The sequence below is a fragment of the Onychomys torridus genome, chromosome 22 (genome assembly GCF_903995425.1).
Source record: "Onychomys torridus chromosome 22, mOncTor1.1, whole genome shotgun sequence".
NCBI classification, from domain to species: Eukaryota; Metazoa; Chordata; class Mammalia; order Rodentia; family Cricetidae; genus Onychomys; species Onychomys torridus.
In genome coordinates this window covers 23,610,702-23,622,775 of record NC_050464.1, presented here as the reverse complement: position 1 = coordinate 23,622,775, position 12,074 = coordinate 23,610,702, and positions in this window count along the sequence as shown.

Here is a 12,074-nt window from a genome sequence, read left to right as displayed (position 1 = left end):
ATAGTTACTTCAAGTCCCTATTAAATATTTGCAAATTGTAATTTTCATTTCTGGCCTTGTGGTAAGCAACTGGCATGTCAATTTCCACTTTGTTCTGGAAAGAATACTCTGATGAATACAGAATCTTTTTTTTTTTTTTGAATACAGAATCTTATATTGACATTCTTTTTTTTCTGAATTTAAAAATGTAAGTTTTTTGTTGTTTGCTTGTTTATTTTTCAAAACAGGATTTCTCTGTGTATCACTAGATGTAAAACTCACTCTGTAGACTAGGCTGGTCTCGAACTCAGAGCCTGCCTCAACCTCCCCAGAGTGCTGGGATTTAAGGCATATGCCACCACACCCGGCTTCATTTTTTAATTTCTATTTTTGATTACATATTTCTGTAACTGAGATCATACTTTCCTATGTATGTATTAATTTTGCTTCTTAATTTTCAGTTAATCTTTGGATCTTACTAGTTTGACTATCATGTGTGTCTTAGAGTTATTATTGCTGTAATAAACATGATCAAAGCAACTTGGGAGTATATTTTGCTTAGGCTTCCATATCACTGTTCATCATGGAAAGAAGTCAGGACAGGAACTCAAACAGGACAGGAACCTGGAGGGAGGAAATGATGCAGAAGCTATGGAGAAGTGCTGCTTACTGGCTTGCTAAGCCTGGTTTCTTATAAGAATCCAGGACTGTTACCCAGAGTGGGCTGGGCCCTCCCCCATTAATCACTAATTAAGAAAATGTCCCAGGCTGGAGAGATGGCTCAATGGTTAGGAGTACCAACTGCTCTTCCAGAGGTCCTGAGTTCAATTCCCAGCAACCATATGGTGGCTCACAACCATCTGTAATGAAATCTGGTGCCCTTGTCTGGCAAACAGGGATACAAGCAGGCAGAACACTATATACATAATAAATAAATAATCTCAAAAAAAAAAAAAAGCCATTCCTTAATTGAAGTTCACACTTCCAAATTGACTGCAAATTGTGTCAAGTTGACAACATAAGCTAACTAGGACACTAATTGTCTATTGCTGTGATAAAACATCATGACCAAGGCATCTTATGGAAGTAAGAATTTATTTGGGACTTACAGTTACAGAAGGATAGAAATCCATCACTATCATGGCAGTGGTCATGGTAGGAGTCAGGCAGGCATGATGCAGGAGCAGCAGCTGAGAGCTCACATCCTAGTGCACAAACATGGAGCAGAAACACACCGGGAAATGGCCCAGTCCTTTTGAAACCTCAAAGCCTGTCACCCCAATGACACCTTCCTCAAACAAGACCACATTTCTGAAATCTTTCCCCAAACAGCCGCCAACTAGAGACCCAAGTATTCAAAAGCCAGAGACTGACGGAAGACATTTCATTCAAACCACCACAGTCATGGTGTTTTACCACAGCAACAGAAAGTAACAGACGGTGGGTGGTACCAGGAGTGGGGTGCTGCTGGGAAGAAACGGGCCGTGTTGTTTTGTGGAGGACTTGACATTTTGGAGTAGAAACGTGGATGAACACTGTAAGCAGAGCTTAATGGACCATCCCAGTAGGAGACAGGAAGGTAGTAGTGATGAGGCCTATGTGGACTGTAGAGGCTGGGGTCGAAAGGTTTCACGGGGGAATGAAGCAACTGAGCTTACAATCTTGCAAAGGATGTCGCTGTTTTCTGCCCTGGTCCTAAGGATTTGCTGAGTTCAATAAAAAAGCAATGGACCAATTTCTTTGGTGGAGATTTCAAGACAGTCTAATACAAGACAGTGTAATAATGATCCTTTTAAATAGTTATTGGTGATCACTCTTATGCAGGTCTATATTGAAAAATAGCAGCTGGGAGTTTTTAGATGAAATAAACACTTTCCTCCCCAAGTTCCTTCTAGTCATGGAGTTTTATGATATCAATAGACACCTAACTAAAAACTTTTTTGTTTTGTTTTGTTTTTTTGAGACAGGGTTTCTCTGTGTAGCTTTGCGCCTTTCCTGGAACTCACTCTGCAGACCAGGCTGGCCTCAAACTCACAGAGATCCACCTGGCTCTGCCTCCCAAGTGCTGGGATTAAAGGCGTGCGCCACCACCACCCAGCTAGAAAACTTTTATACCTAGGATCTGGGAGTCTAAGCTCAGGTCCTCGTACATGCAAACACAAGCCCTTTACCCACTGGGTCATCGTCACAGCCTCATGTCTCAGTCTTGATCAGAGCCAAGGGCTTGCCGTAGTTTCACTGGGGATGCTGGCACCACAGCAGGTACAGTGAAGATGGTCATGTTGGATTTCAAGATAAAAGCCAAAGTCAGGCCACACAAGGAAACACAGGTTAGAACATAAGAAACACCTCACATTAGTTATAAGTTTGAGTTTTAATTTCTATTTTTTATTAGCATATTGAAGGTGTACAATGTGTGTGCATGGCTGTCTATGCCAAGATGTGTGTGCATGCGTAGGTCAGATGACAACCTTCCAGGTGATTCTGTCCTTACACTTTTACATAGGTTCTGGAAATCAAACTCGGGTTACACCTCTAGCTCCTGAGCAAATGTGTTGTTCCTTGAACTTATTCTTGGTCTTTACATCTTTTACCAAGGTGAGACTTTTCCATAACCCTCACAGTCCCCTATGCAACCAGTGTAAAAGATTGCAGGCCAAAGGCCAAGAAGCCCTGGTGTCATGTCTTGAGTATTTCAGTTCAAAGGACTGTTTCCCAAAGTTCTTAAGGAAGAAATTACAGGGTACTAGTGCACTCCTAAAAGATCTTATTTCCTAGGCCATGGGTCACAAAAGCATAAATTATATGACCGCACTGGAGGAAAAAAATTAAGGTTGTTTTTGTTTTTATTTTTGGTGGTGTTATTTTACAGGTAGGCATTGTTCTTTCAGTATGTTATGCACATCTTTCATCTGAAAAAAAATATATACTAGGTGTGGAGGTTATTCACTCAACCCCGGGCCCTTTCCAGGTGTCGTCAATGAAAAGAGCTATGGGATTGGCTTAGCACCTGTCAGAGCAAGAGAGCCAGCTGTAGCAGCGTGTGTGGCAGGATGGAGGACAGCCCTGCTCCCCTCGCAGCTTGAGCCAAGGCAAGCTGCTGCTTGTGGAGAGACTGGCAGGTAGGAAGCTCTGTAGTGGCCCTGCAGTGGTGGCCACACTGTGGGGTGAGGCTGAATGGCTTGTGGAAAATGGCTGTGGATAGTGTAGGGCTAGATGAGGTAGGTCTCTGACACAGTCTACTGTACCTAGTGCTGAGAGGCGACAAAGGAGGCCGCTGGGGACTGACTTTGTGACTAATCTAGCCAATTGGTTAGCACTGGCTGGAGACCAATAGAGGAAGATACACTCAACCTTTGGCACCCACATACACATGCAGGAGTACACACACACACACCAAACACACACACACACACATGCAGGAATGCACACACACACACACACACACACACACACACACACACACACATATGCAGGAGTGCACACACTCACACACACACACCAAACACACCAAACACACACACACATGCGGGAGTGCACACACACACACACACACATGCAGGAGTGCACACACACACATGTGCAGGAGTGAACACACACACATATGCAGGAGTGCACACACACCAAACACACACACACACACACCAAACACACACACACACACACACACACACACACACACCAAACACACACACACACATGCAGGAGTACACACACACACACCAAACACACACACAAATTGGTGGTGTTGACCATTTTTTCATGTATATATTTTTTTATATTAGTTCTTTATGCATTTGTGTTTATGCATTGTGTGTGTGTCTACGAAGTGTGAGTATATATAGTGTGTTTGGTGTGTGTGTGTGTGTGTGTGTGTGTGTGTGTGTGTGTGTGTGTTTGGTGTGTGTGTGTGTGTGTGTGCCAGATACAGACACAGACAGACAGAGACAGGGACCATTGTTAGTATTTAGGCGCTAGAAACACATCCCGAACACGACAAGACCACGGGAGAGTTTTATTAAAGTGGATAGAGGTGACAGGCCTGGGTGAAACACACGTGGGTGGGGAGAGAAGGGGGAGGGAGGAGGAGGAGGAGAGAGACTGAGAGCCTGAGAGCGAGTCCTGCAAGGTGGCGCTGGCTTTTTAAAGGTTGGGCCGCGCATGCGTACAGGGACTCCTGTGTGTACTCCACGCATGCGCGTAGATTACATGTAATTATCTATCATTCCCGACTCTCATGTTTTAAAAAAGAAAAAAAATGTGGATAGATGGGTATGGGACGCCGTTTCTCTCAAAGACTGCTTCAGGCTGAATGATGGACGTTGATTGGTTTTGGGGGGAAGATGGGGAAGCCGTCTCCTGAAGTTCTGGGATGAAATCCTGTAGCTGTGTCCATCCTCCATGGTGTGGCTGATCCTAGGATGAGATCCTGCAGCTGTCCGTCCTCCATGGTGTGGCTGGGAACCTTTTATCTGACAAAACACTGGTGACATAAAAAGCTTACCGCCTGGATATTTTGACCGAGTCACGACACCAATGTTAGTATTTAGGCGCTAGAAACACGTCCTGAACACGACAAGACCACGGGAGAGTTTTATTAAAGTGGATAGAGGTGACAGGCCTGGGTGAAACACACGTGGGTGGGGAGAGAAGAGGGGGGGGGGGTTGGAGGAGAGAGACTGAGAGCCTGAGAGAGAGTCCTGCAAGGTGGCGCCAGCTTTTTAAAGGTTGGGCCGCGCATGCGTACAGGGACTCCTGTGTGTACTCCACGCATGCGCGTAGATTACATGTAATTATCTATCAACCATGTCTATACATAGCCCTTGGCATCTTGGAATGCCATGTAAACCAGGCCATCCTCCATCTCATAGAGATCTGCTGGTCTTTGCCCCTGGGGTGTTAGGGTTAAAGATATGACAACGTACCCAACACATTTTAAAAAATTATTCTTCACAAAATAGAAAGTAGAACAGCTGTTTCCTCGGTGAAGAGTGGAAGACAAGGGATTGATGGTCAGAGGGCTTGATAGTTACACTTAGAGAAGAAAAATACTTTCTCCTGCTCTCTTGCATCAGTGGTTCTCAACCTTCCTAATGCTGCAACCCTTTAATACAGTTCCTTATTGTCACGAGCCACAGCAGAAATACAAAGTAGGAATTCAGCTTATATGGCAAAGCTATACCTGGAAAAAAATCAAGGAATTCTTTCCAGAGGAGAAAGCCAAATCTCAGGGAGTATTTGGTGTTATTCGGCTTTTAATGTATCAGCGGTTTCCTGCTATCAATTTCATATGTGCTCATAACTTCCCCAAGAACTTTTAACAGTGTATTTATCTGAAATACTCCTCAAGCATCCTAGACCATAACAGCAAACAGTCTCCTGAATTAAGGTAAACACCCTTCCAGAGACACTGCCTGACCCTAAATGCATAGCTTTGTTTCTTGTGCAAATGAAGCTCAGACCCTCCATCCTCTCACAGGCCAAGAGGCATTCAAGAGCAACTGACTCAGAACAAAAGGGTTTTTGTATCTAGGTGCAGTGAAGCCTTTGAGGCAAGATTCAGAGCAGAGTTGCTTGGCTCAGGGAGAAAGCAGCATGGAGAGTTTTTCAGATTGTAGGTGGATGGAGTCAGAGCAGGAGAGCAGGAGAGAAAAAGGACCAAATGAATGGAGAATCAGAGGACGAAGATGAGGTCGAGAGCAAAAGAGTCTAGGACTAGGAGGAAGGAAAGGGACAGGGAGGAGCTGAACGGGAGAACAAAACTGGAGCTGTATAGATAGAATTTTGTCTTAGAGGAATAAAGTGGACCGGCATAAGAGCACCATGTACTTAGATTCTTTTCCCTCAGATTATACACACACACACACACACACACACACACACACACACACACACACACTGCTGTTCGTAGCATCTTCCCCAGGACTCTGGGAGAAATCTCCTCCGGGCAGGCCCCGAAGGAAATTTCGATACGTTATGTTTTGGTGACCCCCAACCATAAATTATTTCACTGCTACATCATAAATATAATTTTGCTAATGTTATGAATCGGATATGCAGCCTGATATGAATGTAATGTAAAAGTCTGATATGCAATCCCCAAAGGGGTCACAACCCACAGGATGAGAGCCTTTGTCTTAGATGACAGCACGACACAGGTAATGCTACCTTCCCGAACTAACTAGAAGACGTTCTCAATAGTCTTAGGATGAGAAATGAGAAAGGTTTATGCAAAACGTAGGGTAACTATACATTTGATTACAAGGTTTATACATTTTAAAACTTCAAGCCACACCTCATACATAACGATTATCGTGGGTCTGTAACAAATATTTTGAACGTAGAACTCCCAGAACCCCAAAATACAACTGTACCTAGAAACTCATAAGTGTGCATCAGGACAGGAAGTTCCTATGTGAGATGGAAACGGAAGAGGAAAAGTAAAAACCATCAAACTATGACAGAGAATTATACTGTGCATATGTAGCTCAAGGTGAAACCAAGAGTCTATGAGACAAGGTGAATAACTAAAAATAACTACCCACAGCACACAAACACCATAGACATACACATACAAATACCCCATATATACACACTTCATAGACACACACACCACACAATACATAAACAATAATGCATAAAGACCTAATATCAAAAAATACACATGAACAAAGGTCAACACCACCAATTATGAGGAAATCACAATAAAATAACACCCTACTGAGAATGGAATGGCTAATATAAAAATGCAAATACATAGCCAGGCAGTGGTGGCACATGCCTTTAATTCCAGCACTTGAGAGGCAGTGCTGGAATTTTCTAAAAAAGATTTTTATGTGCATTGGTGTTTATGTCTATATGTATCTTAGAGTGCCAGATCCCTAAGAACTGGAGTTACAGTTATGAGCTGCTATGTGGGTTCTGGAAATTGAATCCAAGTCCTTTGGAAGAACAGCCATGCTCTTAACCACTGAGCCATCTCTCCAGCCCTCCCACCAAAAACAAACAAACAAACAAAAAACTTTGGAGTGTCCACACTGAGGCCTTATACAGGCACACTCACTCCACATTACCATACATTCACTTTCAGCAGTACATGAAAAAGAACATACTTTCTGTTTTGTTTTTGAGGTAGTCTTATTCTACAGTGCAGAGCATACTTGAGCCTGCCTAGGCTGGCCCACCTCAGTTTCCAAAGTCTGGGATTAGGGTATAAAACACTACACCCAGCAACAAACTCACTGTAGTAAAGAGTATTGTGTACTGCTTCTGGGGCATCTGTTACACTCTATTACTGTTCTGTGTCCTTGATTGCTTCACATGAATGTCAGAACCCTGTAAGGATGTCTCACTAGCTGTCATCTGAGGAAACTGGGTCAGCACATTTCACGTCACTTATGTAATTGAAAGAAAGAATTATTATGTTATTGTTAAGGAAAAATGATGGCTGGTATGATGGTGCCACCAACCAGCCCCCAAATCATGACACAGAAACTTAGATTATTAGTTATGAATGCTCAGCCTTAGAATATGCTTGTTTCTGGCTAGCCTTTTCTCTTAAACTTTAATTAACCTGTTTCTCTTCATCTACATTTACCTTGAGGCTTTTTTTCATTCTTTCTGAATGTCCTACCCTGTGTCTGGCTGCTGGCTGCCTGGCTGGCCTCAGGCATCTCTCTTCTTCACTCTCAAACCCAGATTTCGCCTGCTACTTATTCTCTCTTCCTGCCAGCCCCGCCTAGCCCTCTACTGTCTAGCTATTGACTAATCAGCTTTTTATTAGAGCAATCAGGTGTCTTAGGCAGGCAAGGTGCAACAGCAACACATCTTTACATCATTAAATAAATGCAGCATATACAAAAGTAACACACCTTGATAGAATTAAACAAATGCAGCATAAAAAAATAGCAGACCTTTACACGGTTAAAGTAATATTCCACAGCATAAACAAATGTAACACATCTTTGCCTAGTTAAAATTATATTCCACAACATTTCCCTTTTTATCTAAACAAAAGAGTTTTAACTTTAACATAGTAAGACTATTTACAATAAGAACAGTTATCAAGTAAGAATTACATTTACAATATTCAGTCCATTCGCCGCACTTGGCAAATTCAGAGAAAATAAGCCATTATTAATCCTATCTTAGTGAGTCCAAAATTTTGTACCTAATTTACCTTCTAACATAACTAATGAAAACTATAACTATCTAGTCTTCAACTCCATCAAAGACTCCAGAGTAAACAGAAAGTGCAGTGCAAGCCACTTTCAAAACTACAGAAATTAGGTTGGTAGCGCACACCTTTAGTCCCAGCACTCGGGAGGCAGAGACAGGCGGATCTTTGTGAGTTCGAAGCCAGCCTGGTCTACAGACCAAGATCTAGAACAGGCACCAAAACTATACAGAGAAGCCTTGTCTAAAAAAAAAAAAAAAAAAAAAAAAAAAAAAAAAAAAAAAACCTACAGAAATAACAGACATCTGCCTGGACAGTCACCCAAGGTTCCTCTGCAATGTTGAGGCATCCATCTTTGGCCTAGAAGTCTAGAACATATGGCAGAATTTTAAGGACTGCCCCACCTAGTCTTGGCAAAGTTTGACAATTGTTTTCCCATGTGTCCTGCAGAACGTCTGGCAGGCTGTCTATGAAGTGGGAAATTTGAAGGACTCTTCTGTCTTATCCTAGCAAAGGCCAACAGTCTTTTTCCTTTGTGTCCTGCTTGACCAGTTTGTACAGTCAAGGCAAGAGCAGTTCCTTGCCCAAATGGCTAGCTTTGCCACATTGGAAGCAAACTCTATATGGAGGTTCTTTGATGCCCATCATCTTCTCTGAGGTAAATTGGTGCTGCCAGGAACAGATGTGTCTCACTGTCATAAAAAGCCTCAGATTATTAAACATCTTAATGTCATAGTCTATAGGTCTTTGAAGTGTTTGAAGACAGTCTATCTATCTAAAATACATCTCTGTAGTATCTTGAAAACATGTCTAGGGCTGGAGAGATGGCTCAGAGGTTAAGAGCGCCGACTGCTCTTCCAAAGGTCTTGAGTTCAATTCCCAGCACCCACATGGTGGCTCACAACCATTTGTAATGAGATCTGGCACCCTCTTCTGTATACATAATAAATAAATCTTTTAGAAAAAAAAAAGAAAAGAAAACATATCTAACATAACTACAAGTTTGAGTGTTATAGATGACTAACTACTAATCCTCATTCCTTTTTATTTTTTTATTTTTATTTTTATTTTTTGTCTTTTTCAAGACAGGGCTTCTCTGTATAGTTTTGGTGCCTGTCCTAGATCTTGGTCTGTAGACTAAGCTGGCCTGGAACTCAGAGATCTGCCTGGCTCTGCCTCCCGGAGTGCTGGGATTAAAGGCGTGCAGTATATCTGCAGCCAGTATTTTCAAGAGTTCTCCCCCAGTCAAACCTGATCTCTATCAACCTTGAATGAGTTCACAGCCTTTTGTTAACCACTGCCCCAAAGCAGTACATTATATGACTTCCATTTTAAAGTGAAGGCATTGCTAAAGTATTTGATCTGATTTAATTCAGCAGTCCCTGTTACAGTCCCGTGACTCTCAGCAGCTGTCATTCACTCATCTGCATTCAAAACATTCAAACACAACACAACACCATACAGGATCCAGACTCCCTGTGTAATTTTTTTTTTTTTTTTTTTTTTTTTGGAGCTGAGGATCGAACCCAGGGCCTGGCATTTGCTAGGCAAGTGCTCTACTGCTGAGCTAAATCCCCAACCCTGTATTTTTCGTCTTCACATGACATATCCTTTTTATATGACTTTACTCTTTCGTTAAAGACTTTATTACTTTTAAACTATTTTTTCTATGACTGTCTATATTTACTTTCTTAAGCCTATACACAATTTTAAAAACACTGTAACCTGTTTAGAGGTTTTTTTCCATCTGAATCTGCTTTACTGCATATCTCCATCCTTTTCTGACCACGCTGGGAATCTCTGCTGGCTGGCTCCACCATGCTCAGGTCGTGAAACCGAGTATTACACCCGTGGGCCTGGCTGAGAGCTGCATCTTTAGAACCAGGAACTTCATTCAATCACCCCAGCTCTAAGAATTGGATGCCCACACTGTGGCACGTGTTTTTACTTAGCTCACTCTTTCTAATTAGTGTGCTAGCTGCTCAAGGGCTCGGTGTATAGCAGAGCCTCTTAAAGGAGCTGTATTTGTTTCTCTCTCTCTCTCTTTTTCCCTCAGCATTCTCAGTTCCTACGTGGAACACCAAATACAGCAATCTTTTTCTCTTTTGGGCCGCCAACCAGCTCCTAAATCATGATACAGAGACTTAGATTATTAGTTATGAATGTTTGGCCTTAGCTTATGCTTGTTTCTGGCTAACAGTTTTCTTTACCTTAAATTAATCTGTTTCTTTTCATCTACTGTTAGGGACCAAGATTTCAGGAACCAAACATGAACCACAGAAAGTACTAGCTAGGCCAGAGAACAAGTCATAAGCCCACTGCCCTTCTCCAGAGCAGTAACACCTGGATACTAACCTGAGGCTCCCAAAGACAAGAACATTCCACAGTCAGGTGCCATGGCAACCGAATGTAAAGAGCATTCCATGGTCAGGTAGCCTAGCAACAGAACAAATGGCCCCTGACCAGTGACCTTAACAGACTTCTTGCAGTTACACAACCTGCACGTCTCCCACGTTCTGCACCTCTTCCACGTCCCTTCCCCTTCCCTCCTTCCTGCCCCCTCCCCTCTTATGCTATATAAGCCATGCGGAGAGAAATAAAGATTGGCAGTTTGAACAGAATCTTGTCTTGCTGTCCGTCTTTTGTGTCTTGCCTTGTGTTTTGCCTTGGTGCTTTTTAATCTTTCTTTCTGTATATCCTAATCTGTCTGCTAGCTGGCGGTTGCCTGGCTGACCCTAGGTGTCTCCTTCTCTTTCTACCTCATTGTCTCCTCTCTTCTTGTCTCTCAAGCCTAGATTTCTCCTCCTACTTATTCTCTCTGCCCACCAGCTCTACCTATCTCTCTCCTGCCTAGCTACTGGCTGGTCAGCTTTTTATTAGAGCAATCAGGTGCCTTAGACAGGCAAAGCAATACATCTTTACATAGTTAAACAAATACAGCATAAACAAATGTAACATACCTTTACATCATTAACAAAGGCAGCATAAACAAATGTAACACCTTTGCCTAGTTAAAATAATATTCTACAACATCTCTATGTATGTTCACTATGATATAGCATCTTAGATTAATTTCTAATATAAAATTTAATTAAGCCTTTTCAAATATAGTAAGAGTTATATAAACAAAGTCATAAACTTCATGAGACAAATCATACATTATGTCTTCTATGAGTAACAGGTAAATCAAGACTAATTAATAACAGGAAATTCTGAACCAAGAACTTTGTCATTTTGAAGAAATATGCTCAGTCAAAACAAAGTGAAAAATCTGCCCTCACACTATGTGAGAATTCTAGGTAGCTATAATTTATCAACTCCTTTAAAACTAACAATTTGTTAATTTTATGAAGAATTCTATAATTCTCTTCACAGTCATTATTCAAAGAGATCCATCTACACTTCTCCTAAAATTTACTGATAGATCTTAATAGTTGGATACCTGAGTCTGTATAAATGGATGGCAAATATTTATGTGTGCTTTGAGACCAAGAAGGTGATATGGGGTGGGGAGGGTCTGGTAAAATTTTATAAATAACAATTCAAGATTCAGAATACTATGACACATTATTATACTCTTATAACCCTCATAATTTCTGGATAATTATTAAAAGGAATGAATAAAAGTTATTCATATAAGAAAAGTCTCATGGCTGGAGAAATGGTTCAGTGGTTAAGAGCACTGACTGCTCTTCAAGAGGACCTGGGTTCAATTCCCAGTACCCACATGGCAGCTCACACCTGTCTGTAACTCCAGTTCCAGGGCTTCTAACACATAAACATACATGCAGGTAAAACAATGAATATAAAATAAAAATAAATTACATTTTGCCAAGTGGTGGTGGTGCACACCTTTAATCCCAGCACTTGGGAGGAAGAGGAAGGCAGATCTCTGTGAGTTCGAGCCCAGCCTGGTCTA